Genomic DNA, 24,131 nt, shown 5'->3' on the forward strand with positions numbered 1-24,131 from the left:
CTAATCAGTTCATCCTTGAGTCCAAGTCGATGTTTGAGACAAGTTTGATTAGATTCCGTCAAGGCATTCCTGAGATATCGCGTTAACAAGCTTGAAAATGGCGTTCGAGAGGTCACAGTGACCTTGACCTTTGACCTTTGACCACCAAAATCTAATCAGATCATCCTTGAGTCTAAGTCGATGTTTGAGGCAAATTTGATGAAATTCCGTCCAGGCGTTCCTCAGATATCACGTTAACAAACATCGGACGGACGGACGGACGGACGGACGGACGTACGTACGGACGGACAACCCGGATCCATAATGCCTCCGGCCTGGCTATCGCCGGCGGAGGCATAAAAATCAATATCAGTATCAGAATCTATCTAATACAAGTGATTCCGTCTGTATTCATGTCTGTCTGGGGGGGGGGGGGGGGTTAAGAGTGGGAGAGCATGATGTGTGAATGGGGGTAGGGGACAGAGGGGAACGGGCACTGCACTAGTATTTTGTAACGCACCTTTCACTCTGTGGTCCCGCAGATCCTCTTTGTAAAGATAGCTCTCTCCAGCTCCTCTTCCCATGATGGTCTCTTCCGACGCCCATAAGTTCCCGAACAGGAAGTACGTGGTCATCTGACCTTTGCCCTTCACCTCAATCTCTCCACGCTCCCGTAGGTCAAAACATGTATCTTTCAACACACTGTGGAGAGAGAAAGAGAGGCAGACAGACAGACAGACAGACAGACAGACAGACAGACAGACAGACAGACAGACAGACAGACAGACAGACAGAGGAAAGAGTAAGGCTGGATTTGAGTGTGCGTGTGTGTGTATGCTTGTGTGTGTTAAGTGGAGTTTAGGGAGGCTGCCAGGTAGTCCACGTGTTAACAAGGTCCCTGTTGGCTGGAGCGGTGCAGGTGAGACCGAGGCGTCACACCTGTATGTGGCCGGGCTCAGGTGGATGTGGTCGGGGAGTCCGTGGCTCTCCATCCTGGAGGCGGTGTTGACCGTGTCTCCAAACAGGCAGTAACGGGGCATCTTCTCCCCCACCACCCCAGCCAACACTGGACCTGTATGGAGGCCCACGCGGATCTGGAACACACACAAATACAACATCATGTAAGGGGCGTCTGGGTAGTGAGGAGGTAAAAGCACTCGAGAAGCCGGTTGGGTATGAGCTCTAGTTGCTGCACTAGCGCATCCTCTGGTCGGTCGCCTGTTCGGGGGGTGGGGCATGGGGGGAATAACATGCTCCTCCCACACGCTACGTCCTGCTGGTGAAACTCCTCCCTGCCAGGTGAAAAGATGCTGCTGGCGAATGGACATGTATCAGAGGAGGCGTCCACAACAGAAAAAAAGCCATGTTCCAACACAAAAGGTGGTCACTTTTTTTTTAAAGAAGGGGATCACACTTTTTATATTTGTGAAACCAGATGTGCCCAATTAAATTGTACATTTTTCTTCTTCATTTTTGATCCTTTATACCAATAAAAGTATATATTTTTTTAATACCTTTGTGTCTGCTCCTGCTTACCAACTTGTGTTCTCGTGTGTGAGTGCGTATGGTAAAATAAATGATCTGGGTGTTATTCCCACGCTGGCGTTGTCAGCTGTCAGGTTTATGCCAGAGAACAGGTTCTTTCTGTGTTCATACTGGTCTATTCCAAATGACAGGAGGCCAACAAAACCATGTTAATTCCTTCTCCTTTCTGACTTCTAATAACACATATCACTACATCACATGTTGCAGCTGTGATAACTGGCTAGTCATCGGGTGCTCTCCGAGGTGCTGAAATCACGTCCTGACTTGATTTTGAGTCAGCAAAGATTTTAAAATGTTTATTTGTATGCGTCTCCTGCATTCTTTAAACGGCCACGACAGCAGGATTATTAAAATAATATTTGAATAATGCTGCTGATACTACCTGTCATTCTCCATGATTTCATTCCGTCAGTGAATCTTTCTAAAACAGCTGTTGTTGAGCAGAACGAACAGGAAGGGCTCACATTGTGGGAATGTAACACTAACAGTGATATGACTGCTAAGGGGCAACCTCCACTTCAGAAAACACGAAGGCAATGTGGAAGTGCTTTAAACCTGCATTCTTTCCATGGCCAGCAGGGGGTGACTCGGGGTGACACGATCCATAAGTTATGGTCCCATTTACAGTACGACCATAAATCAGACTGTGTTTTGGAGCGTGATTGATAGGTTACCTGTGCAGTGATCGCGCGGCCACTTTGGCTCTGTGCTGGCTTCAAAAAAAACAAGATGGCGACGGTCAAAATGTCAAACTCGAGGCTTCAAAACGGTAGTCCACAAACCAATGGGTGACATCATGGAGGCACATTACAGTGTACTCTGCTGCTACTATACACGATGTTCATCAGTAAGACTGCGGCACAACTCATGTGACATTGAAATCCTCACTTGTATGGGGTTGCCAGTCACAGGGTTGGTGACCTCTCTGCTAGAGGTCCTCATCCCCAGGGCAAAGTTGGCCACTCTCTGGGCGTGGCTTTCCGTTGCGACTGGAACTCCGCCCACCACCATGTACGCATCACCGATAGTCTCAACCTGAAGGAAATAAAACAACCACAAATGCAAATAAAATAAAATAACGTGGTCATTTGTTTTCAGAAGTCAGATCTTTGTTTTGTTTTCAGAGGTCTGACCAGCAGTAAGGTCAAGCAAGGAACCTTGGAGGCGACTCTAACAAAACTCTACGCTCTTTTAAAATTGGGCCAAAAACATTTAGTTTCCTTCTTTCCCAAGTGTTCAACTAACCTTGTGTGCATATATAGCTGTATGCTGATGTATCTATGTGTGTTATACATGCATGTGCATCGTTTCATGACATTTTATATTTCTTGTTATTTCTACTATTAAAAAAACTTTTTCATTGTTTTTGCTTGTGAAGCACATTGACCCCTATTTTAACGATCATAGCGCATGCCTGGTCTAAACACATGGCGCAAGCTGCGTTTGGAGTCCAATTTGCTACTTAAAGCAGGACTAAACCCCCCAGATTTCTTGCAAAATGGCACTCCACTCGATCCGAAAACCCCGCAGGCAAGATGGCCGACTCCTTAGCTGGCAGAATTCCTCCCCCATAAAGTAACATATCTTGGCCAATAAGTATGTAACATACAAAATATAAACAACCCGTAATATCTTAATTTTATGTAGAATGCAGAGGACATGTAACTGTTTAGTTAAACTTGCATTCCAGGACTATTGTGCTCTAAAGATAACGTTAGTGGCTCAAGACTGTTTCGTCCTGAAACCCACACGCTTTGCGCCAGTGTAACCTATGTGGGATTTGAAATAACGCATCCGAATTAGAAAACGCTATGAATATAGCCACGTTATAAACAACAAACTAACACTGGTGATCCGTATGGAAACAGTGTTACTCGAAATGGTTAAAAGTTATATCAATTTGGTCATTCAGTGGCATTTTACTGCCATATAACATAACTAACTCGCGGCTAATATTAGCCACAGTAGGCATTACCCATGGATGCATTGCTCTTAAAGGGCTGGCGCCGCGTGAACTACAGTAATAATCAATGGGGGGAAAAAAATGTTTTCACATGAGTGGGGCTCGTGCTAAACCCACCGTGACGTCACAATGTACCAAATATCCCATTCATTTGAGGGCACAACAAAAAGCAGTGTTCCACCCATAGAGGGAACTTATGCTGCTGAAAATGATACAAATGGTACAATGGTAACAGTTTGGTCTCAAATGTGGAAATTTTGACCAGAATTCTTTACACACCACCCCCAAAGTCATATATATTGGTTAAAATCTGAAAAAAAGTGTTTTGGGGTTTAGTCCTGCTTAAGAGAGACACAATCTGAGTGAAAATGGCACGGCCCAAAGGGGTGGTACTAAGTCCCTTAATTATTCATAGGTGTGTTTTGGGTGTAGCATGAACTCCACCAATCAGAGTGTCACTCATCGCCCATCCCATTTGAGAGCCAGCTGGTGCGCTTGAAACTTGAAGCATTCCTACTTTAATGTCGGATCATCAGCTTTTGTCTGGACTAATTGCACACAGATGAGCGCAAGTATATTTGCTATTTTAACAACGTGGGCGCTGGGTGTTAAATTGACAAATGCGTCGGTTGGAAACCAGCAAAGACACTTGCGCTGCGCCGTGCGCCACTTTGCGCCGGATGGAACATAGGGCCCATTGAGTTTTCCTGTGACTGAAATGTGCTACAAATGAAGTATGATAGACATGACTATAATATTCCTTTAGGGACTTATAGGCACTTAAAGATTTGCTATTATATTTGGTATCCTTCTCAAATGTATAATAGACCTACTATAGATATATGACTACTATTACTACTATTACGACTACTACTACTACTACTACTACATATCACACATTCTACTTCAACTACCACTACTATTACCACTACTAGTAATAAATCAAATCAAATCAAATCAAGTTTATTTATATAGCCCTAATTCACAAGCATGTCTCAGAGGGCTTCACAGAAAATATATCTAGCTAATTCTAGCTGACACAACAGTAACAAGAATATACAGAATAAAGATAACATTTGAACAATTGATAATATAGAAAATATAGGAATGAGGGGAGAGCAGAGGAGAGCGCAGGAGAAGGGAGAATAGCAGGGGGAATGTGAGAGAGTGATGGGGTGGGGAGGGTATAGGAGGAGAGAGCAGGAGAGGGGAAGGGAGGGGAGGTGTGGGGGAGAAGAGAGCAGGGGGAGGGAGGAGGTGGGGAGAGAATGAGCAATATAGACGGAGGAGAGGGGGGAGGTGGGGAGAAGATAGGAATGTGGAGGAGGAGAGAAGGAGAGATGGGGATGCAGGGGGTAGTAATAATACCTTGTAGACATCATGTACATTGGTGAGGCGGTCAAACCTGGAGTACATGGAGTTGAGCATGTGGACAATGTGGATGGGCTCACAGGCAGCGCAGATGTTGGTGAAGGTCACCACATCACTGAACAAAACGGTACACACCTCAAACTCCCCTGAAACACACAGAGGTATATACACCTCAAACTCCCCTGAAACACACAGAGGTATATACACCTCAAACTCCCCTGAAACACACAGATGTATATACACCTCAAACTCCCCTGAAACACACAGAGGTATATACACCTCAAACTCCCCTGAAACACACAGAGGTATATACACCTCAAACTCCCCTGAAACACACAGAGGTATATATACCTCAAACTCCCCTGAAACACACAGAGGTATATACACCTCAAACTCCCCTGAAACACACAGAGGTATATACACCTCAAACTCCCCTGAAACACACAGAGGTATATACACCTCAAACTCCCCTGAAACACACAGAGGTATATACACCTCAAACTCCCCTGAAACACACAGAGGTATATACACCTCAAACTCCCCTGAAACACACAGAGGTATATACACCTCAAACTCCCCTGAAACACACAGAGGTATATACACCTCAAACTCCCCTGAAACACACAGAGGTATATACACCTCAAACTCCCCTGAAACACACAGAGGTATATACAACTCAAACTCCCCTGAAACACACAGAGGTATATACACCTCAAACTCCCCTGAAACACACAGAGGTATATACACCTCAAACTCCCCTGAAACACACAGAGGTATATACACCTCAAACTCCCCTGAAACACACAGAGGTATATACCCCTCAAACTCCCCTGAAACACACAGAGGTATATACACCTCAAACTCGCAGGCCCCCCTCTCTGCCATGTTGGTCTGCCGGTCTGATCGGGAAGCCATGTATCGCTCCTGTTCCCCCGTTCTCTATTGATCCCTTCGTTTCCACGTGTATGGGTGTGACTGTGTGTGTGAGATATTATTTTATAACTAGTGTCCCCGATCTACTGAACGGGAGCTGCTGATGGCCAGCTCCACACTACCGACTGAGCTGTCCACACAAGCCGGGCTGTCTAGGTGTCATCGCCCCATGCTGTAGCAGGTAGGCTGCTCCCATTCTGTTTGTCTTCTTGTTTGATAATTCTGTGCAAAGACGTTCTGTGTTGTTGTGGCAGGTTTGGAGTGACTAGACACGAGCTTGATCCTATTTTGAGAGCCAGACTCTGTCACACTACAAAAATACATCATCCCTGCGGTACTCTTTAGATCAAAGATAGACAGTTGAGTTGGTCGACAGACTGACCTGCCTCTACACTCTTCCCATCTTTAAGCTGATTGGCCACATGGCGAGGCAGCATGGCATATAGAAGAGTCTCTGTTTTCTTCTTCTCAGCCTCTAGGTGGAGTGACAGGATCCTCAGTTCCTCCTATACACACACACACATACACACTGATGACACATGTTTCATCTCCCCATCATTTTCCTGTTCCCTCTTGAAAATGATTAAATGTTGGTAAACTCTTACAAAAACCTCTGATTTGTGTAAAAAAAAGAAGAAGCTCATAAGTGTTTAATAACACTAGGACCATACTAAACCATTGATAGTTGTCCATATCCGTCCATCTTCCAGGTTAGGCATACGATCCAAGGGATTTCATCCACCGTTTATTTGTCCATAGACATGCTTATAAAAATAGGTTTACGTGGTCAAACCAAATGTTTCAGCTATAGTTAGAATCAAGAGATAACATAGAGATAACATTTCACTCAGACAAAAAAGGATATTTTTTTTATATAGGCTATATATTTTTTGGCTGAGTGAAAAGTTTTTGGTCTCTATACACTGCTATTTCTTTGGGAGTCAAACTGGTAAAAACACGAGTATTTAAGTTGTGTTGTCACCATGGAAGTGGAGAGATTGAATATAGTTTATTCTGTTGGCAGGACTGCCAACTTTCAGTAAAACTTTGGAGTGACATTTTATCTGCTTCGTTCACAAACTGCACACCTAGTAACTTGTTGTATCCATAGCTAAAGATTGCAGGGAAGCCACACCATTATTAGACAATCTGTCTACTTAAACTTGCCTACCCCCGTCTTCTTTAACTCCAAACATTATGCTTTGTTTTGTCTGTCTCGTTTGTGCTATTGTAGCCTACTTTTAAATTTTGTGCAATGACCTCAGGGACCATGACAGACAGAATGATAACAAAACAAACTATTATTGATATAATCATTCAATCTGAAGGAGTGATTTAAATTTTAAAGCACACATTTTACATCAAATCTATTATTTAAAAAAATATTTTGAATGTAAACTATTGTCAGAAAAGGGACCCAGCAGCAGTAGTATTAGAATAGCTGCATATACGGTAGGTAGTCTAGTCTGTCTTCTATCAATCCATCCTACTACCTTCTTCCTCTCCAGCTGGTTGGTGAGCTCCATCTCAGCCAGGCGCTGTTGGTTGAGAAGAATCAGGTCTCTGGTGGCGTCATGCTGGGCCAGGTCAGCCAGATGGAGGCCTCCATCCTGGAGCTCCTGGAGGCTCCGCAGCTTCGGAGAACACAGGTACAGCATACAGCCTATAGACCCCATCCACAACATCTGACCTACAGATATGTTGACAGAACACAGGCACAAAATAAACCAAATATAGTCGAGACAAAATCTTTTTTATTTTATTTTAATTAGTTAATGACACAGTAGTAATTAAAAGAAAAAGGGGAGATTTTGAGTGCTAGAAACTAGCGATGACAACACTTGACCTTGCACTGGGCGTAAGACAGGGCCCAGTGTCTATTAGTTTGAACCCACCTCGTAGTTTGAACGTGGTGTGCTTGTCTCTGTAGCTCTTCAGGACAAACTGACTGTTGATGAATTTCCTGATGCTCTCAATGGTGAAAGTCACCTGGAGGACAGAGACAAAGAAGACTGCTCCTGTTCCCCGTTCACCCCCATATTAAAATTCCTGTCTTTAAAACAGGATGAAACATGTTTACAGGCCTGGTTAAAAAAAATAAAAAAATCAACTGTTTTGACAAGTGAACGGGGGGTGAATTGTTCTATAAGTCACCCGTTTAGAGTAAAATAGATGATAGAAAATACTATGTTTTGGGCGTGATTGAATGACAGGTCGCTTGTCCAATGATTGCACAGCTTGCTGATCATGGACCAATGGCAGTGGGCTCTGTGGGAGGGGTCCGCTCGCTATGCCGACCACCAGCAGTGCCGACAGCCCGCAATACCGACGGGGTTAGGGTTAAGGTTTTTTTTGTTAATGATTTGCCATATGTACTTAAAATGCATCAATGGAAATCTTTGCAGATGACACCACCATGTATGTCGCTGCGGATAAATCAGAGTCTGTTAATAGGCTGCTGCAAGATGAATTGATGCTTGTTTCCAACTGGGTAAGTGAAAATAAATTAAAATTGAAAGTTACAAAAACTAAAAGTATAATGATAGTCTCCAGATATGCATCTAGATCAAATCCAAAACTAAATCTCGTTCTCAACTGTGTAGATATCGAACAGGTCAGAGAGGCCAAGCTGTTGGGTGTGGTAATTCAAGAAACGCTTTCTTGGTCGAAACACATCAACAACATGGTGTCTAAAATGAGCTGTTGTACCTCAATGATCAGAAGGTGTAGAAATCTGTTGACTATGCAGTGGTTCCCAACCTTTTTTGTCTTATGTACCCCTTGAGCTGTTTTTCCATGACAATAGTACCCCTCACTCATGCATTTTGATGATTACATACAAGTAAATCTATACAAAATATATGTTTCACTGAACTGCCGGTGTTTGGGCTTTTTAGTTGTTTTTTTGTCATTATCAGTAGCAGAACAGTGTAGCAGTTGACACTTGCCAGCAGAACTAGTTGCGGCACACACATCACATTTTAACAATGGGCTTATGAAATGACTTGGAATATATATATTTATTTATCATTTTGGAGGTAAATTGTATTCCCCAATCATTCCAAGTACCCCCTGCAAGCTGCTCAAGTACCCCTAGGGGTACACGTACCCCTGGTTGGGAATCATTGGACTATAGTACAGCAAGGCTTGTACTACAATCTTTGGTCTTATCACGGTTGGACTACTGTCCAGCCATATGGTCCAATGCCTCTAAGCTTGACCTGAGCAGACTCCAGCTCACTCAAAACAGGGCGGCACGCCTCGCTCTACGCTGCTCTGTGAGGAGCGGTGTCGGTGGGATGCATGCCACTCTGTCCTGGATGACAGTGGAACGAAGGATAGCATGTAGCCTTGTAACTGTTTTATTTAACATCTGGAATACTGGGAAACCAGAGGGCTTGTACGCACAACTGGACCCAACTAAGTCTAGACATGGATATACCACAAGGCAAGCATTAGATTCACGGTTTACTCTACCTCTACCAAAAACAAATGCACTGAAAAAGACGGTAATGTATCGAGCAGTTGCTTACTGGAATAAAATACAGAGAAATATAATATCATTTAAAAAGTTAAAAATTGCAGTTATGAATAATAAGATAGATTTGGGTCTTTGATTTACTGATTTGTTAATTGTGAAACATGTAAGGAATTTGTATTACGGTATGTATTATGTATTATGTTTTATATATTGTAATCAAGTATTTCAATTATAATATGATGGTTCCATGTGAGTATTGTAAAAATAAGGTCAGGATAAGTGTTTTTTGCTGGTGCAATTACTCAGGAAGACCGATAAATTTATTTTTGTTTATGAGAAGAGTTGATACTGTTAATATTTGATTGACATGAATATTGAGTGAGCCTTGACTCACTTGTTTTTTGTTTGTTTTTTATTTATTTTTGTTGTATTGTTTTTACTCCAATACTTTTGGACTTTTATATTTGTATTTTACGTGTTTGGACCCCAGGAAGAGTAGTCTCACCTTTGGTGTAGACTAATGGGGATCCACAATAAACAATTAAACAATTAAAGGGTTAGTGGCTGTTCACACCATACGCCAAAGCGATGCTCAACCTAAGCTCAACCTATGCTGAAGTTTCATTTAGGCGTCCTTGTTAACAGGCGAGGCCGTTCAAACCACCCGCATGCGTGTCACGCTGAAGCCATGTTCACACCTTGCTCAAACGATCGTTCAGGATTCAGTCCTATTTTCCAAGCGTGACGTGAAGCTTGAAGCTGCCATGCATGACGTGAATAGAGGAGAGGGAGAGGGGGGGGGGGGGGGAGGGTGGAGCAGCTCCACTGAGGAAAGGAGAGTGTCTGGTGTGAACAGTTAGGCGTGAGCTCACGTTCAGCGTGAGTCAAGCATCAGCTCTGCCTATGGTGTGAACAAAGGCTTAGGGTTAGGGCTGGAGCATGCGGCAGCATCCAAAACCCCAAACTAGAGGCTTCAAAAGACGAGTCCACAAACCAATAGGTGACATAACAATGACTCCATCCATATTTCTTATAGGGTCTACAGTATGATTTTACTGCACTAATGAAGTGAAGCTGGCCAACTCACTGCTTCTTCTCTGCTGCTGTTTCTGTATTTTTTCATTTTTAACATATTTCATGTTTCTGAATCATGTTTTGACAATGTCGATTAGCCACACTGTTCGCTATTTTTTTTGACAAATTACTTAATTATGTGCTCAAGTTCAGAGATTTAAGTTAGTTGCTAGAATGGGATGATGACATATGACTATAAGTAGAACTAATAGTCATATGTAATGTCAATTTGATTCTGACTGAGGACGAGCTAGCATATTAACTAGCTAGCTAGCTGTACGTTAGCTAAGCCTGCTGCCTATTGCTGTACTAAGCGTCGTTGCACTCAAAACGCCACTGATGTGACTGAAACACTAGCGTTAACAAGTCATGCTGATTTCAAAGGGCCCAGCCATTTTGAAATCCGTTGCCCCGTTGTTGAGATCAATGTAATGCGGCTATCCCTTGGCTAGTGAATTATATTTCCGGCATAGCTTACACTGTTTTCCAGGTGTAACTGACACAAATAGTGTAGCACAGTAAGAACATTGACCGTTAAACAGGCACAGTAGAAACACTGACAGGAGGGGGGGCTTCACGGCTCTTCACAGGGATGAAAAACAGGTGTAGGCCTACCTGTGGGTGTATGATGGTGAAGTGCTGGTCCAGTCTAGTGTCTGTGGTCTGGAGACCTGGAACAAACTTCTGAATGTTCACTCCTGCCTGCTTCACCTTCAGCTGGGGAACAGGAAAGAGAACAGGCAGAGAGACAGAGATAGGGGCAAATAAGGAGGCAGCTGTGAGTTCAAAGTTGACCATAAAGATAGAGCTATGGAATTGCCAGAATAAAACATTGGTATTTTACGTGTCTGCAAACCAGGGATATGTATCTCAACATAAATTTGAAACTAAACATCAGCGAAATACGTTTCTTAAAACGTGGCACTTAACATTTTTTCAAACCTACAATGTCAAACAGCTTCTTTCCCACAGCAATAAGAACACTCATCTCCCTCCGTTAACCACAAGGACTTTCTGCACTGTGTATACTGTACGTGGCTCTATGTGTGTCTCGTCAATGGTTTTGTTAATTGGTTGTTGTGTGCTGTAATTGCACTGTTATTGGTTTTGTCTGGTTGCAATTTATTGCGATGCACTTATGTAATGTAACTATGATGCAGTGTCTTTTTTACATCCTATGTACCGAAAACAAATACCACCGGCCCTGGTCGTGTGGCAATTAAAGTTCTATTCTATTATATTCAACGCAGCCTACATAAAAAAAAAGTGAAGATTAATTTGAAAACCTTGCTGCCTTTCCAACGTTAAATGCAAATCAAACAACTTTAAACTTTGGTTATATTTAGGCAAGTAAAACAACGTGAAGAGGCATTCCGTCCGTGCTGCTACTGAGTATAAAGCCCGTCTCATCTCCACTCCAATGCACCATTTGCCAATGTGTGATTTTAGTGGATTGCTATCTACCTCTATGTGTTCTATTTTTACTGTTATGCGTATTGTGTATGTTGTATCTTGCTAATAGTATCATTTTTTGTCATGTATCTTGATTGTTTAGACATTAGGATTTTCCTTGAATTGCTGTATTTGATATGTACTGTGTGCGCACAGGACTCTGTGTGCCCAGGGACTACAGATGCAAATTAGCTTTTAGCTATCTCTGGTGCAATATATTTATTGTGTACTGTCCCTGCTTCAATAAACAATAAAGATAAAGATAAAGATAAAGATACATCGCCAGCAATTCAGCTTGTCAAGTCGCAGGGGCTGGTTGCAAGTAGTTTCAAGTTCTCGTCTCGTTGTGAATCTTTGGTTAAACTAGACTTAACAGCACATGGCACATCACTGTACTGTATAGCAGGCGTGGACTGCATAATCGGGCACGTCGGGCAAATGCCCGGTGGCCTGGCCTGCAATTTTCTTTTTTTTTTCTTTTTTTTTTTTTGGTGCCCGCAGTCAGGCCACTCACTGAACAGCAGGCCAGCCGCCACCTATTGGTTTACTAGTGGTTTTATTACTTTATTCAGGGTTAAAGTGGGTGCATCTCATTGTAAAATTGGACTCGGCCCAAATTGGGCTTCAAACGGCCCAAATTGGGCTTCAAACGGCCCAAATCTGGCTTCAAACGGCCCAAATCTGGCTTCAAACTGCCCAAATTGGGCTTCAAACGGCTCAAATTGGGCTTCAAACGGCCCAAATTTTTCGCCGACGCCCTTCGGACGCCGGCACACGCTTCGGCCCATATCGGCCTGGCCTGCTTGGTATCTAATGCCCGGCCTGAATTATGATCCCAGTCCGCCCCTGCTGTATAGCCTATCACGCCTTCACAGCTGTTCTATGTAACCTTGATTAGGTTGCGTTCACAGCATTTTTCTGTGCACAGTAGCAACAGCGATATGGATGAATTTGACCTTAATGAACGCTAAGCTGAAATTGTCTGTGCTAACCTAAAAGTAGCTAACTTAGCAATATCTTGCAGTCGGGAAACCTGTTTACCTGTTGCTTGGCAACACTTGATAGAGTTAGTGCAATCCTGAGGGAACTGTTTTTGTTGGTGGAGAGCAGGGTAGGAAATTTACTTTTTTAAACAGGGGCTATTTTTGCCCCTGTGAAATATTCAGGGGCATTTTGGATCATTTCCAGGGCAATTTTATCAAATGTTGGGAAATACTTTAGTTGCACCTATGTTGCCTGACAGACCAATCAAATGACTCTTATCCAAGCATATTTTATTTCTAAAAGTTCATAAACAATCACAGTTAAAGATACCCATTTCCTATCTCAACAACACTGTTGATTGTCTGCCATGTTATTAATGCACTTGGTAAAAACATGAGTGAACTAGCTGGCCAGCTAGCTTGTGCTGCCTGTCACTGAGGTCAATAAAGTAGGAGGAGGGGTGTACGGATGCCTAGTTGGCCATTTTTTCGAATCATGTTTTGCAATTTAATGCAGAATAATGTTAAAATACAGAAAGTATTAAACTCTTTATTTTATGGGGGCATTTAAAAGCCCCGTCACCCCAGTTCCAAGGGCAATTCTAGATGTTTTTAGGGGCATTTTGCCCCGAGCCCCCGCTAATTTCCTACCCTGGCGGAGAGAAATAGACAAAAATTATCTGTTGTCTCAAATTACTTAAAAAAATACTATCACTTGATGAATAGCTTTTACAATTGTTGTATAAAAGCAATATCACACTCGAGGTTGTGATGTATGTTACCACGGCTCGGCTGTGATTATCTTCGGCACTCGGCCTCGTACCTATGACCTATGACTATTGACTCAGCCATGACAATATAGCTACAACAGCACTCCCTCTGGTGTGACATTGCTTAAATAACAAAAAATGTTAAATCTGACTTACGGTTGAAATGTCGACTTTGAACATGCGGGAATTGAACACGGGTCTGCGGTGTGAAAGGCAAGTGTTTACACCCTCCATTCACTGCGACCACCACACCCTTACTGGCTGCAGCATTTCAATAGCAGACTGTATAATGTTATACATACACACACATATCTAGAAATGTGATACGCAACATATTTTTGGTAGAGAAATGTGATATTCTATGTATCCGTGGATTGCAGAAATGTGCGATAGAGTGGAGTCTTACATCTTCATCAAAGATAATATGGAAGGGGAAAGCATTGCAGAAAGCCTCCTCCTCCATCCACAGCTTGTCAGGGAAGCACGGACTGAAGGTGCTCCGGAGGCTGCCTGGGACTTAAATCAAACACACCCACACACTGTGCATTACTGTCTTGGCACCATGGGCTTAAAGGTTTGCGCTTGTTCAATGTCACGCTACTTCCTCGTTATAGCTCCCGACTTGTTGGTGTGTGCACTGCATGCAATTGGCAAGTAATTTGAAAGTGTAGAGTTGTGTTATACGCAGATTGAAGAGAACGGGCTGGTGTGTAAGCTTGTACGGCAATTGAAAGTCGCCACCTTCTCCCACAAAGAACCATGTATGTTAAAAGTATTCAGAATGCAGATGGGGTGTTGTAACGCCAAGGTAATCCAGTCAAGTCAAACCGTTTCCAAGGACCACTGTCCTGACCAAGTCCCAGCCACGCCTTGTCCCAGCAAGCGACGCATACCTCTCCCTCATCGTCATCAATGTCATCTCCTGGGGAGAATCACACAAAACATAGGTTAGAGTCGACAAACCCATTAGTCAGACTTCCCTCCCTTCTGGGAGAGAGTCTGGCAGCGTAGATCTCCACCCTGGACTTGCGGGGGGGAAAAGCTCTGTTTGGTTTAACCTAGTCTCGCTTGCCAGACTCTCTCCTTACAATCCAATCGTTTTCAGCGTGTAACAATGAGCTAGCATTGTTGATGTTGTTTCACAGTCGCGCAGGCATTTGAGATCCACAGATTCGACACGGTTAGCATCAGAGGCATTTGAGATAGACAGATTCCTCACGGAGGGAGCGGAGAGGAAATCCATATATGGTCGCAGCCGGTCAGTCAGAGCGGCGGCTGAAATGGTCGCCACCAATGGCAGAGCTTATACCAGCAGCCTGTTTCCATGCAGCCAGACTTCTCTCCCGGAAGGGAGGGAAGTCTGGCAAGCGAGACTAACAAACACATAACACACACACACGCACGCACGCACATGCACGCACACACATGCACGCATGTATGCCATTGCACACGCACGCCAGGGGCGTTTCTACGGGTGGGCCTGGGTAGGCACAGGCCCACCCACTTCTTGCCCTGGCCCACCCAAAAAAAAAAAATGTTTTAATTGGTTGTTTTCTAGAGGCAAACTTGCTGCTGCCTTGCTAGCTAATGCTATTGTAGCTTAAAGGAGGACTTACCCCCTAGATATGTATTAGAACAGTGATTTGAAAATACCTATGGAAAAAAACAAGAAATGACATATACTCTTGTCTATATTAGACTCTTTGGCTGTGTTCAAGTCTGACTAGAGCAGAGTAGGATAGGCCAGATTAGGCTGTAGACTAGCTAGATACTATGTCCCAGTTAGCTCTGGTTAATGCTTAGAGTAGTCAGTTGTCTGATCTTCCCCCCCCCCCTCTCTTTCTCTTTCCCCCGCTCCTTTCCCTTCTTCCCCCTCCTGTTCTCCACTCTCCCACATTTCTCACCCCCCCCCCCCCCCCGCACCCTCTCTTTCCATGCTCTTCCCTCCCCCGCCGCCCCTTCCCACGTTCCCCCTGCTCTCCCTCCCCTGCACCCTCCCACCTCTCCTTCTCTGTTCTCTCCTCCTCCCTGTCCTCTCCCCTCTCTCACATTCCCCCTGCACTCCTTCCCCTGCACCCCCCCACCTCTCCTTCTCTGCTCTCTCCTCCCCTCTGTCCTCTCGGGGGGGGGGGGGGGAGGAGGGGGCGGAGAGGTCTGTTCCCTCCCCCGCCTCCTCCTCCCGCGTTCCCCCTGCACCCTCTCACCTCTCCTTCTCTGTTCTCTCCTCCTCTCCCCCTGCACTCCTTCCCCTGCACCCTCCCACCTCTCCTTCTCTGTTCTCTCCTCCTCTCTGTCCTCTCGGGGGGGGGGGGGATGTGGGACGCTCCCCCTGCTTCTCTACCCTGGCTCTCCCTCCCCTGCACCCCCATCTCTCCTTCTCTCCTCCTCCACATTCCTATCTTCTCCCCACCTCCCCCCTCTCCTCCGTCTATATTGCTCATTCTCTCCCCACCTCCTCCCTCCCCCTGCTCTCTTCTCCCCCACACCTCCCCTCCCTTCCCCTCTCCTGCTCTCTCCTCTTGCTCCTTCCCCACCTCCTATACCCTCCCCACCCCATCACTCTCTCACATTCCCCCTGCTATTCTCCCTTCTCCTGCGCTCTCCTCTGCTCTCCCCTCATTCCTATATTTTCTATATTATCAATTGTTCAAATGTTATCTTTATTCTGTATATTCTTGTTATTGTTGTGTCAGCTAGAATTAGCTAGACATACTTTCTGTGAAGCCCTCTGAGACATGCTTGTGAATTAGGGCTATATAAATAAACTTGACTTGACTTGACTTGACTTCAAGTCAAGATTTTTTTCGGAAATCGACGCCATTACAGTTTGTCTACTGCCTCAAAAATAATTTATTTGAGAGGGGCCATATCTTTATAAATATCAACAACTAGCCAACGCTGGTGGCATGTATGGAAAGACTGTTGCTCAAAATGGTTGATAGTTATATCAATTTGGTAATTCAGTGGCAAACTAGAAATTTAATTATTTTTGTCCCATTTTGTCCCATGTGTGTGTGCGTGGCTTGTCTAAACTTACTGTTAAATCGGACAGGGTATCACTTGATTCCCACTAACTAGTTGACTGGTTAGTCAGTGTGATCACCGTGGGGCATCAGTAAAAATGCTCTTGACAATGATCTGTCTTCAGTATATTTATTATTCCAATTATTTGTCTCCAGTGTCTTTATTATTTCAACTTCACGCACTGTGCAGTACTGTGGTTTTAGACAGGAGGTAGGACTTCTCAAATAGTGTGCTTCTGTCAATGGACGCACACAGGCTTCACTGTCCAAACCTACAGGATATGCAAGAATTATCAAGTTTCCTCAATCCCAACTAAAGGGAAAATGCGCTCCGGTCGGCACTCGTCGACTCGTGGTGTCTTCTAACAATTCACTGGCGCAAATGAGAGATCAAAGCGCTGTCTACTACAGAGGATTGATCGATAAGTTAACCAATAAGAATGCACAGTACAGACTTAGCAAATGACAGGAGCAAAGGAAAGGCAAGTAGATAACTAAAGAATAGACACTATTCATAGAAGATAGAAGATGAAACCAAGGAATATATATGTAAAGGATATGGATCTTCTTCACAGCCGCCCCAAATATGGCATGCCATATTTCCCCTCAAGGAGAAGATTCACTCAGTCAATGTCCTCATTTGGAATGGCGGGGAGCTTGATGAGGCGTGCGACTGGCCTTGTGTACGTCTTGCTTCCAATCTTGACCTCAGCGGCACGGACTCGTCCATCGGCTCCTGGGAGGACTTTGCTCACTCGCCCGATGGGCCATGACGCTCTTGGCAGCTGTGGATCCACGATCATGACCACTGTGTCTGACTGGAGGTTCTCTGAGTCGTTCCACCACTTGGAGCGAGTCTGTAGATTGGGTAGGTAATGCCTCACGAAGTGCCTCCAGAACTGGTCAGACAACACTTGGCAGTGTCTCCATCGACGGCGACTTAGAAGCTCCGACTCTTGATAGACCGCTTGAGGCAATGCTGGGTCGAGCCGCCCCATGAGAAGCAAGTTTGGCGTGATGGGTTCTGGGTCTGCCACGTCTGTAGACACGTACCCCAACGGTTTTGAATTCAGGATTCCTTCCACTTCGATGAGGATGGTGTTAAGGACTTCCTCGGTGACGGTCTGTGCCTTCACGGTGGCGTTCAGCGCGGTCTTGATGGATCGAATCTCACGTTCCCAAGTCCCGCCGAAATGAGGGGCACTCGGCGGGTTAAATTTGAACTCGATCTGATTCTTTGCCAGCTGCTCTCGAAGGGTGGGTTGCATGGCTCTGAATGCCTCCTGCAATTCTCGATCCCCGCCTTTAAAATTCGTCCCCTGGTCGGACAGAATCTCAGCAGGTTTTCCTTTCCGTGCGATGAATCGCCGCAGTGCCATCAGAAAGGAATCTGAATCAAGGCTGGACAAGAGCTCGATGTGGACCGATCTAGTTGTCATACACTTGAACAGAGCTCCCCACCTTTTCTCGTTCCGTCTGCCCACTTTCACTTGTAGAGGTCCAAAGCAGTCCACTCCAGTGGAGGTGAATGCTGGCTGGTAAAGACGTAGTCGGGACTCAGGCAGGTCAGACATTTTTGGGACAGTAGGCTTGGCCCTCCACCTTTGGCATTCTGCACAGGTCCGTTGCTGTCTTTTGATGGCCTCTCGTCCTCTGAGGATCCAATATCTACGCCGAATCTCTGCGAACAACCGCTCTGATCCAGGATGTCGTAAGTCACTGTCTGTGTCCTGAATGATCAACTTGGTCACTGCGTGAGCTGGGTCCAGGACAACAGGGTGAACAGTATAGGGCTCTAGATGAGGACTGCGCCGTAGTCTTCCACCCACCCGGATGAGCTTGGTGCTTCCGTCGTACTCCGGAGACAGAGTGAGCAGGCGACTTGTAGATGACACAGGTTTGCCCGCTACCAGTTTCTTGAGATCCTCTGGAAAACATTCTTCTTGAGCCTTCCCCAAGATTTCTCTTTCTGCCTCTATGTGGGCCTCTGCAGAAGGGCTATCTGGCAGACCAGCCGCCCCATGACGAGACAGTGCAGTTGCTTCAACCAGGTCTCGGAAACTGGTAAACTGACTTGGATCTGGTAGTGCGGGGTCACGGGATGTGATGGACAGAGCGCAGAAGGTTGGTTTCCTCATCTCCTCTGCCTCATCTTGGATCTCAGTCACAGGTTTTGTTGGCCAGTGGTCAGCCGACTGTCGCAGAAAGGCTGGACCCTGGCTCCACCGGTTGTCTTTAGCAAGCTCCTGCAAGGACAAACCTCGTGTGAGATCATCCGCCGGGTTACTGGCGGAGTCCACGTAGCGCCATGCCTGGGTATCGGTCAGCTCTTGAATTTCGGCTATCCTCGTGCCTACAAAGACCTTGTAGTGGCACGATTCTGACTGAAGCCATGTTAAGACCGTCGTGGAGTCTGACCACAAGACGATCGAGCGCAGGGTTAAGGTGAGCTCTCTCCTCAGCACGGTAGCTAACTGAGCTGCTGTAACAGCAGCACATAGCTCCAGTCGCGGTATGGACTGCTGGCGCTTAGGGGCTACCCTTGATCTGGCAGTCAGGAATGCCACTTGAACGTGCCCTTGGGAATCTTCTGTACGTAAGTACGCCACTGATCCATAAGCGGATTGGGATGCATCACTGAATATGTGTACATCTCTGACACTGCCCGGGAGGTCCATGTCTGCACTTGTGTAGCAGCGGGGAAAGGAAATCGAAGGTAGGTGCTTCAGTTCCTCTTCCCACCGGTTCCAGTCATGGAGAATCTCGCCGGGCAGCAAGGGATCATCCCATTCTCTCTGTTTCTCCCACAGCCGTTGTACCAGTACCTTGGCCCTGGTCGTGTAAGGCACGATGAATCCTAGCGGATCATATTGGCTGGCTAGTACACGGTAGATGTTTCTCATTGTGGGAGTGGGGCGTTCCTGGAGCCGATTCCTGTATCCTAGCGTGTCCGACTGACATGACCAGAGGAGCCCGAGAGTCTTTTCCTGGGGATCCACACCTGCTTGATCTTGACTGAGCCAGAGCTCAGTGCTTTCTGCTCGAGCCTCCTTGGGTAGGTGACTGATGACTTGTGGGGTATTGCTGGCCCACTGCCTTAGCTCAAATCCACCTGTTTCCAGGAGCGCCTTCAGCTTGTCTACTAGCCTTTTTGCTTCATCCACAGAAGACAGGCTCTGCAGATGGTTGTCCACGTAAAAGCTTCTTTCGACTGCCTCACGGACATCCTCTCCAGGCAGGCTGTGGTCGATCACGTGCTTCTGTAGCGCGTATGTGGCGCAGCACGGGCTGCAAGTTGTCCCAAAGGGGAGGACCTGCCACTCGTAGACTCTGGGAGGATCTTCTCTTTTCAGGTCTCGCCACAGAAACCGAAGCAGTGACTTGTCTTCCGGCAGAAGTCTCACTTGATGGAACATTGCCTTTATGTCGCTGCTGACAGCGACAGAATGTTCCCGGAAGCGCAGGAGGACGCCGAGAAGGGTAGAGCCCAAAGTAGGTCCAGGCAGGAGAAGCTCATTAAGGTTCTTACCTTGGTACTTGAATGAGCAGTTAAAAACCAATCTGTTCTTGCCATGCTGGTGGACTATGTGATGGGGGATGTACCAAGTTTCGGTTTGGTGCACCATCTCAGGGGGGACTCTCACGGCGTACCCTGACTGCTCCAACTTCTGTATTTCTGCAAGGTATACTGCCGCTTTCTCTGGATCCTTGGTTAGGCGTCGTTCCACACTGCGCAGGTTTGCCAAGACAGCCTCCCTGGGTGCCTGCAGTCGTGGCATATCCTTCACTCTCAGCAAGGGTGTGGCATATCGCTGAACTCCATTAACATTCACTCGAGCTGTCTTGGCGTCCAGCAGATTTACTGCCTTCTGATCCCGTTTCGACCTGGTGACAAGCTTTTCACTCCGATAAGGCAGCGTGTCCAGCTGCCAGAGCCTTTCCACGTGCCTGAACAGTTCCTCTGATGGGGAGAGGGTGGATGTCAACAAGCATTGTGACGGGGAGCTACATCTTTTGATGTATTTTGTTGGACCCTGGATGGTCCATCCCAGTTTAGTGTGGACCACTGCTGGTCCCCCCGAAGGACCGAAACGAATTGGCTCGATCGGGGTGATCAGCTGCGGGTAATCTGAGCCGATCAACAGGAGAGGGCGAACACGGTCAAGTGAATCGAGCGGCAAGCCCCTGAGATACTTGTATTTCCTCTGGAGAGCTGCCACTGACCGAGTATGTTCAGCCAGACCCAGTTCCTCTGCAGTGAATGCACCTTTGATCTGGAATCTGCTGTGTGGCTGGCAGGCAGGGGAAATGGTGAACGATACATTGGAACCATGGATCACTCTGATGTCCTGCCGTACTGTTCTCAGTGCTAGCTCTTCAGGCGTTCCTCTGAGACCCAGTCGTTTGGCCGCAGCTTCGAGGAGGATGGTCCTCTCTGATCCATCATCTAATATCGCATAAGTCTCTATGGCTTGGGCTCCATTTCGGAGAATGACTTTGGTGATCTTCAGCAGTACCTGACTACAGCCAGTCCGTCTATCCAGGTATAGAACATCACTCGCAGAGCTCACTGGGGCGGTGTCCTCTCCTGCTGGCTTCCTGTTGAGGTCATGCAGAGCGTCAACATGCTTACCTTTGCAGATCTTACAGGTTGCTTTGAGCCGGCACTGTGCTGCCTGGTGACCACGGCCACATCTCCAGCATCTCCTGTTGGTCTTCACCCACGTGCTCTTCTGTTCTTTGGTGAGTTGACTGAAGTTTGAGCACTGGGATAAGTAATGGAGTGAGTTGTTGCAGTATGGGCAATATGATTTCACCCGGTCTTGGGGCGTGTCCGTGGAGGGGAAAGGCTCTTTGTTGATGGCAAATGTCGGTTCTGTGCCATGTAGGATGGTCGTCGTCTTACGTGACCTGAAGTCTTTGTGTCGATCTTTCTTTAGCTCTGTACTCTCCTTCCCTTCACCATGGCTGAACTTGATTCCACTCTGCTGGATCTCAAGCTCGTACTCCAGCCAATCTGCAAAGCTCAGAAGGGTCGGGACTTTTATCTTCAGTGGGTGAATGTACCTTTTGAAGTTGGCACACATGTCATGGGGCAGTTTGGCGGTAAGTCTTGCAACATGTGACCCACACTGAAGCTCTATGTGGCCCTCTTCACCCAGCTGGTCTAGCATGCCAACCAGAGCCCTGACATGCAAGGCGAACTTCTTAAAGCTCGAGGTATCACCACTGCGTATAGTAGATCCATCCATCAGCTCGGCAATCCGTTGCAAAGCCAGCTGGTGTGGCTGCCCATAGTGGGATGTGAGGGATGCCATGGTGTCGCTGTATGGATGGCGGGAGTTGCTGTAAGAATCTGCTATTAGCAGGGCTTCTTCAAATTTCAAGTGATCTGTGAGTACCTGATATTTAAATCTTTCTGTCGCATCTTCAGGCAGAATGTTCTCCAGAGCTAGTTTGAGCCTCGCAAACTCCCTTGGATCCTCCTTGGTGAACTTTGGTATTGTAGGTTTTGGTCCTCGGTAGGTCCTCTCTTGCCGAGGGGGTGAGGGAGAATGGCGATGATGTGTAGAGACTCGTCTTTGTGATGAGCGCTCAAGGCGATAAGGGGGTTGCCCACCATGCTGACTGTCAAGTTCCATTAGGCTCTTCCATGAGTCATCGGATGCTTGTGAACCATTGTCTGGTTCACAGTAGTCAGGGGTTGGAGGCGGTGGTGGCATCTCTCCCAATCTGCGAACACGGGCTGTCAGCTCCGTCGTAGGGTCTACTGGCAGTCTCCGAGTTGATCTCGAAATCTCCTCCTCGATCGGGGGTGGCGGTGGTGGCCAATCCTCCTCATCTAGCTGAACTGCCCAGTGTTCTGCTCTTGGAGGTTGGCTAATCTGTGGTCGAGGGGCATCTCCTCTAATCGCATGTGACATGAGCAGACTGTGTTGCTGGGATAGCCTCTCAGGATGTGAGAGGGACCAGACCTGTTCTGTCGGGACCGGCTGAGGAGGCGGTGGAGGAGGTAGTAGTGCAGTGGTAACTCCCATTCGATGCTTCATGTCCAACATGTTTAATTGTAACTGCCGATTTTGTTCTTGAAGGTGCCTAATAGCTCTTAGGACGTCTGGTGAAGCAGTCATAGCAGGATGGTGGAGCGCCGTTGGCATGCCGTAGGTGGGTTCAGTATTGCTCATCCATCCAGGACTCGGAGCAGCTTCAGCACCATGGGCGTACGGGTGACTTGGGTCACTGGTCACTGTGCTCCATTGGTTGGATCTCTGCCTTTGGTTGAGGGGCGTCATCTCGGCGTAACCCTCCTGGCTTGGACTGAATAGCAGCTGTTCTTCAACTGCTCGATGCTGCACAGTGCGACTTAAGGAGTTGGGTAGTGGAAGTTGCCTCAGATGAGGAAGGGCGACCTCGTAATCGTCCAGCCAGCCTGGAGGACGTAAGGTGCGCTTAGGCCGCGCACCTGGGTCTTCTGAAGACATCTTCGTCCACGGAAATGACCTCTATCCGGCTCGAAGGACCAGTTGTTAAATCGGACAGGGTATCACTTGATTCCCACTAACTAGTTGACTGGTTAGTCAGTGTGATCACCGTGGGGCATCAGTAAAAATGCTCTTGACAATGATCTGTCTTCAGTATATTTATTATTCCAATTATTTGTCTCCAGTGTCTTTATTATTTCAACTTCACGCACTGTGCAGTACTGTGGTTTTAGACAGGAGGTAGGACTTCTCAAATAGTGTGCTTCTGTCAATGGACGCACACAGGCTTCACTGTCCAAACCTACAGGATATGCAAGAATTATCAAGTTTCCTCAATCCCAACTAAAGGGAAAATGCGCTCCGGTCGGCACTCGTCGACTCGTGGTGTCTTCTAACAATTCACTGGCGCAAATGAGAGATCAAAGCGCTGTCTACTACAGAGGATTGATCGATAAGTTAACCAATAAGAATGCACAGTACAGACTTAGCAAATGACAGGAGCAAAGGAAAGGCAAGTAGATAACTAAAGAATAGACACTATTCATAGAAGATAGAAGATGAAACCAAGGAATATATATGTAAAGGATATGGATCTTCTTCACACTTACGTTAAAAGAGCCTCGCTGCTCGCAGCACACAGCACAGTGAGGACAAATCTCTCGCTCTGGGGTAACACAATGCGAGATTTCTCCACGTAATTCCCTCGTCTAACTAGAGATAAACCGCGCAATGAAATCCGTTTTTAATTTGCGTTTTGGGGCTTTTCGTGATTCTTGTTGAAAGTTACACCACCTCTGATTTTTCCTCTGAGGGCGCAGGAGAGGCAGCGCAGAGCTCTTCTCCTCCCCCGCTCTTCTCCTCTTCAAAGCCCCCGCCTCTCACTGCTGCTGTGTGCTGCTGCTGCTGCGTGCGCGCCCCCGCGGGTGCATGAGAGAGCAGAGCTTGGGGCTCGTCCATGAGGTTACAGTACGACTCTCTCCCGCCCGCTCCCGCCTGCCTGGGCTGGAGAGAGTGCTTCCAACTCGGACTGATAATATAAACATCATCATTCGAGCTTATCCAGGTAAGATATTAA

Source organism: Poromitra crassiceps (assembly GCF_964638095.1).
Source record: "Poromitra crassiceps genome assembly, chromosome: 3".
Lineage (NCBI taxonomy): Eukaryota > Metazoa > Chordata > Actinopteri > Beryciformes > Melamphaidae > Poromitra > Poromitra crassiceps.